The sequence below is a fragment of the Schistocerca americana genome, chromosome 3, assembly GCF_021461395.2.
Source record: "Schistocerca americana isolate TAMUIC-IGC-003095 chromosome 3, iqSchAmer2.1, whole genome shotgun sequence".
In the NCBI taxonomy this organism is placed as follows: Eukaryota; Metazoa; Arthropoda; class Insecta; order Orthoptera; family Acrididae; genus Schistocerca; species Schistocerca americana.
In genome coordinates, this window is record NC_060121.1 from 610,838,784 (window position 1) to 610,845,858 (window position 7,075).

Here is a 7,075-nt window from a genome sequence, read left to right on the forward strand (position 1 = left end):
TATTTCATTCTTCTTGAACCAAAAGAGTATTTCACTTGTCCCAAACTGGAAGGGTTCTGTCATGATTGGTTTTTCAAAGATCTTACTTTTGAGGGCTTGTTGTCTACCTTACATGTCTTCTTGTGAGCTAGGTCTTTCAGTACTCAACTTCTCCTCACAGTATATCACCAACACAACTTCAATTACTTCATGTTCCCTCTCCACAATATCTGTTTCCTTTGTATAGCTCTTTTATGCTGAAGAGCCACGGAAATTGATACACCTGCCTAATATTGTGTAGGGCCCCCATAAGCATGTAGAACTGCCACAACACGATGTGGTATAGACTCAACTAATGTCTCAAGTATGAAATTACAATGAAATCCAGACCATTAACTGCTTAGAGGCATTGATAAATATCGATGAGAGCTGTTGAAAATTTGTGCCCCAACGAGAACTCGAACTCGAGATCATCTGCTTACAAGGCAGATGCTCTATCTGACTGAGCCATTGAGGACACAGAGGATAGTGCGACTGCAGGGACTTATATCTGGCAAGCTCCCCATGAGACCCACATTACAAATGTAGTGTGTGGACAGTAAGTCTGAAGTGCCCCTGCCCACTTTACTCATAACTCATAGCAGTCAATCTACTGATTCCCATAAGAGCTTGAGCAATGTGAATGCATCCGCACTGAAGAAGATCATTGGCTGGTATGCCTTATCTATATGAAGATGATAACTGTTCTTTTGGACATGTCCAAAAGAACAGATACCATCTTCATATAATGTCTGAAGTAGTGCTGGAGGGAATTCACACCATGAATGCCGCAGGGCTGTCCACAAATCTGTAGGAGTACGATTAGGTGGAGATCTCTTCTGAATGGCACACTGCAAGGCATCCCAGATATGCTCAATAATGTTCATGTCTGGGGAGTTCGATGGCCAGCGGAAGTGTTTAAACTCAGAAGTGAGTTCCTGGAGCCAGTCTGTAGCAATTCAGGATGTGTGGTGTGTCACATTGTCCTGCTGGAATTGCCAAGTCCATTGTAATGCACAATGGACATGAATTGACGCAGGTGATCTGACAGGATGCTTCCATATGTGTCACCTGTCAGAGTCTTATCTAAACTTATCAAGGGCCCCATATCACTCCAACTGTGCACGCCCCACACCATTACAGAGCCTGCACCAGCTTGAACAGGCCCCTGTCGACATGCAGGGTCTATTGATTCATCATTTTGTCTCCATACCCGTACACATCCATCCACTTGATACAATTTGAAACGAGACTCATCCGAGCAAGCAAAATGTTTCCAGTCATCAACAGTGTCGGTATTGACCGGCCCAGGCAAGGCGTAAAGCTTTGTGTTGTGCCATCATCAAGGGTACATGAGTGGGCCTTCGGCTCCAAAAGCCCATATCGATGATGTCTCTTTGAATGGTTCCCATGCTGACACTTGTTGATGGCCCAGAATTGAAATATGCAGCAATTTGTAGAGGTTTGAACTTCTGTCATGTTGAATGATTCTCTCGAGTAATCTGCGGTCTCATTCTTACAAGATTTTTTTCCAGCCGCGGCGATGGCTGCGATTGGACGTTTTACCGGATTTCTGATATTCACACGACACTTGTGAAATAGCCGTGCAGGAAAATCCCCACTTCACTGCTACCTCAGAGAAACTGTGTCCCATCACTCATACACTCCTGGAAATGGAAAAAAGAACACATTGACACCGGTGTGTCAGACCCACCATACTTGCTCCGGACACTGCGAGAGGGCTGTACAAGCAATGATCACACGCACGGCACAGCGGACACACCAGGAACCGCGGTGTTGGCCGTCGAATGGCGCTAGCTGCGCAGCATTTGTGCACCGCCGCCGTCAGTGTCAGCCAGTTTGCCGTGGCATACGGAGCTCCATCGCAGTCTTTAACACTGGTAGCATGCCGCGACAGCGTGGACGTGAACCGTATGTGCAGTTGACGGACTTTGAGCGAGGGCGTATAGTGGGCATGCGGGAGGCCGGGTGGACGTACCGCCGAATTGCTCAACACGTGGGGCGTGAGGTCTCCACAGTACATCGATGTTGTCGCCAGTGGTCGGCAGAAGGTGCACGTGCCCGTCGACCTGGGATCGGACCGAGGGGACGCACGGATGCACGCCAAGACCGTAGGATCCTACGCAGTGCCGTAGGGGACCGCACCGCCACTTCCCAGCAAATTAGGGACACTGTTGCTCCTGGGGTATCGGCGAGGACCATTCGCAACCGTCTCCATGAAGCTGGGCTACGGTCCCGCACACCGTTAGGCCGTCTTCCGCTCACGCCCCAACATCGTGCAGCCCGCCTCCAGTTGCGTCGCGACAGGCGTGAATGGAGGGACGAATGGAGACGTGTCGTCTTCAGCAATGAGAGTCGCTTCTGCCTTGGTGCCAATGATGGTCGTATGCGTGTTTGGCGCCGTGCAGGTGAGCGCCACAATCAGGACTGCATACGACCGAGGCACACAGGGCCAACACCCGGCATCGTGGTGTGGGGAGCGATCTCCTACACTGGCCGTACACCACTGGTGATCGTCGAGGGGACACTGAATAGTGCACGGTACATCCAAACCGTCATCGAACCCATCGTTCTACCATTCCTAGACCGGCAAGGGAACTTGCTGTTCCAACAGGACAATGCACGTCCGCATGTATCCCGTGCCACCCAACGTGCTCTAGAAGGTGTAAGTCAACTACCCTGGCCAGCAAGATCTCCGGATCTGTCCCCCATTGAGCATGTTTGGGACTGGATGAAGCGTCGTCTCACGCGGTCTGCAGGTCCAGCACGAACGCTGGTCCAACTGAGGCGCCAGGTGGAAATGGCATGGCAAGCCGTTCCACAGGACTACATCCAGCATCTCTACGATCGTCTCCATGGGAGAATAGCAGCCTGCATTGCTGCGAAAGGTGGATATTCACTGCACTAGTGCCGACATTGTGCATGGTCTGTTGCCTGTGTCTATGTGCCTGTGGTTCTGTCAGTGTGATCATGTGATGTATCTGACCCCAGGAATGTGTCAATAAAGTTTCCCCTTCCTGGGACAATGAATTCACGGTGTTCTTATTTCAATTTCCAGGAGTGTATGTCAACTGTAACACCATGTTCAAATTCCCTTAAATCTTGATAGCCTGCCATTTTAGCAGCAGTAACCGAACTAACTACTGCGCCAGACACTTGTTTTCCTATATAGGCATTGTCAACCGCAGCGCCATATTCTGCCTGTTTACATATCTCTGTATTTGAATACACATGCCTATACCAATTTCTTTGGCACTTCGTTGTACATATTAATTCCACCTTCCAGCCTCTCCTTTTTTACTCAGCAATGGCTTTTCAACGAAACTCTTAATATTCATACAACTGCTTCTCTTTTCTTTAAAAGGTTTCTGTAATTTTCCTGTAAGCGGCATCTGTCTTTCCCCTTGGCAGGAATGCTTTTACAGCTTCCATTGGTTGTTCTTACTTAACGATTTTGCACTTTCGGTCTATCTCATTTTTTAGACATGTGTATTCCATTCACTTGCCTCATCCTTGTACCAATTAAATTCAATATCCCTTGAATTATCCAAGAATTTGTACTGGTCCTTGTCATTTTACCTGTCTGGTCCTCTGGTACCCGCACTATTTCATCTGTCAAATTGATCTATTTGTCTTCTCTTGTATTCCTTTCCCATGTTTCAGTCAACTGTTGCCTCTGAAACTGCCAACTGCTGATTCTTTAGATCTATTCAGGTCCCCTACCTCCTTAATTCCATTTCTTTCTACAGTTATTTTGCAGTTGATAACCAATCAATTACTGACTGATTCCACATCTGCTACTGGAAATGCTTAGCATTTTATAATCTAATTTCCAAATTTGTCTTACCATTACACAGAGCTGGCAAAAAAAAAGTAGCGCAGAAAATATTTATACAACTTGGCATTGACCCTTGTTAATTAACAGGGGAACTGTCCATAACAGAAAATGCTAGACATCATGATTTCAATGCGCTAATTGGTTACTGCCAAGACTGCAAATGCACATGTCTCACATGATTTGTCTCAAAGTGCTTCACTGTGCCATTAAAATTTAAGTGAGAGAGAAAAGCAAATTGTCAGAGATCAGTTGACTGCAACACAATATGGTACTCAAGAATTTGTGTGTTCATTGTCAAGCGTTATGCAAAGCACCATTCATGGTAAATGTGTGGAGAACTTTTTGTGCAAGAGTTTGAGACTGAAAGTGCTTTGCCACAACCTCCACGAAAGTCTGCAATGCGTAACTTAGTGGCAAAATGGTGTGAAATAGGCTCTGTAGCTTAACTATCTGTAAAAAGAGGTCAAACATCAAGAAACATCGGTCAAATGAAGGACAGCCTATAACAAAGTCTGAGATCTCTCCACTATATCTGAGTAAGTGAGAATTAAGAGGTCATCATGTCTAAACATTATCAAAAAGGAATCACATTCATATCTTTACAAATTTATTATTGTGCATGAGGAAAACATCCAGACACACTTTTGCATGACAAGTTGAACTGGTGGTGTCCATGTGAAGTGGAATCAGGACCTTGTTTTCATTAAGAGAGAGACCTCATTAAGCCTGTCAGGGTACAAATGGTTCAAATGGCTCTGAGCACTATGGGACTCAACTGCTGAGGTCATTAGTCCCCTAGAACTTAGAACTAGTTAAACCTAACTAACCTAAGGACATCACAAACATCCATGCCCGAGGCAGGATTCGAACCTGCGACCATAGCGGTCTTGCGGTTCCAGACTGCAGCGCCTTTAACCACACGGCCACTTCGGCCGGCGTCAGGGTACATGAAATAGCATAACATGCACCATTATTCATCAGAAAATAAAACTTTTAATGGTAACTGATATGTCCAGAAACTGCTTGTTCGTATATTGAATAACTGACATAAGGTAAATGACTGTATGGATATTTTAAGCAAGATGAAACAACATCTAAGACTACCTTGACAACCTTGTCAGCAGTGCACACGGTTTTCAGTGAGGAGAGGACAACTGGTGGAGGCAGTGAAGTCTCCCTGTGGGGTGAACTAAAGTATCAAGTGTACTCATATACTCCCCCACATTGGAAGAGCTACAGCAGAACACTGAAAACACTATTGCTGCTAAATGTGTGTCACAGATAAATTGAGCACAGCACCGCATCAACATCAATGGTGGCCATTTCCTGAATCTCCTGTGATTGACAAGGGTCAATCCTTTATCAGCCTTACCGTAAATATTTTCTGGCCATTTTTATTCTCAGCCCTATACACTCTACCTGATTTCCGGTACCTCTATCTGCCAATATTTTTATGAAATTTCAAATGATAATTGTAACCATATGGCAATATGGTCATAACAATACATTTAGTCTTCAAGTAGCTCTTTTCTTCTAGTCTGCCAAGCTCTTTTGACAATATTCTTCATCACCATTTCAGAACTAGAAACAGACATTATCAATCTCCTTCAATAGGTTTTCAGTGAAGCAACCTGCATCATATCTTAGTCGCATAAGAACCCGATTATTCCAGTGCATCACTGAACATTAAGGCATTTGGTTATGGCATGAATGCTAATAGAATCTTCTTTTCACATTTCCCGCAACTTTCATTTCTCAGTATAAAAGGTACATTATTTAGTGAACCTTTGCAGATAGAAAGGTGAAATTTGCTACAGACAGTACATATTGTAAAATATTAACCAAGGGAACAAAATTTTTCAAAGAGCATTACTGCCAAATTTATTTAAATTTTTGTGAAGTAAAAATTCCTATGTATCCTACACACAAATTTAAAAAAGCATTTTGAGAATTGTAAGACTGATAATAAGAAACTGGTACACAGATTTATTTATCTAATTACTAAAAATAACCTATCATGCAGGGAAAGTGATAAAGTATCATTTGAGAAAATGTTACTCATGTGTGTGACTCTAAATGCATTCAGCAATGTCCTTAAAAACCACATTATAGCCAACAACCTAATGAAAACCTGAGCAGATGCTTCTCTGATGGCAGGAAGTAACACAACATTGTAAACAAGAACCAAGCTGTACAGGAAAGAGGGTTTGGCGCTACTACTTGTTATTATAGAGACAGACTTTATGTCATTTGTAGCATGAGTTGTTGTTCTTATTCCTCTTCCTCCTCCTCCCTGTGCCTTTGTCCAGCATCCGCATATGGATAGCAGGGATATTAACAGATTTGGCATGGTTAGTTTAAGGTTTGGCAGGATACCCTTCTTGTCCTATCCCTGGGACAGAATGCATTCCCCAATGTCTCCATGTAGTGTCACTCATGTGGAAGCTAGTGAAAGTTTCCCAAACGTATGTGAATAGTGGAACAGAGACAGGACTTTGGTACCGGCCTGTTACTCACCTAGTGGGTTGTAGGAAACTGCCTAAAAGTTACATTCAGATTGGCCAGCATGCCAACCCCCATTCCAACATCCTTTATCAATTCTACTTACACCCACCCTCAACAACATATTGGCAAAAAGGGGATCATATAAAATGAGACATGACTGTCAGGAGTTTATGGTAGCAGTTTGTGTATTGCCACAGTATTGGGTTCACGTCCTCACCTCTGTGTTTTCTGAAAAATTCCAGGACTTTCTAACTAATTTAATAGAAGTATGTTCTGTGATAATATGTGTTATGTATGTGTAAGAGCTCTCTTGAGAAAGAGTGAGTTTGTTCCATTGTGTAAAAATGCTAGAGAACATAGGCCATATCGCTGATTCGAATGCATTTCAGTACTTACTTATTCATCTAAAAATCACAATCACAGCAAAAGATCCTTGACACCATGGAAACATCACAGCAACAGCATACAAATGCAAATACTGTGCACTGAATACACAAAATTTAAATGTTTACAAAAATTTAGAATTGGAAACATGAAAAACATTAAGCATGCAGCGAAGCTTACACGCAGCATTAAAACTCTCTCTGAAATGCATTTTAGGACAATTTCTAGTCATAAATTGTCCAAAATATGCTAACTATAGATTTCTTTTTCTAGTTAGCTGTTGATGTTATTTTGTAGACTATGAAACAG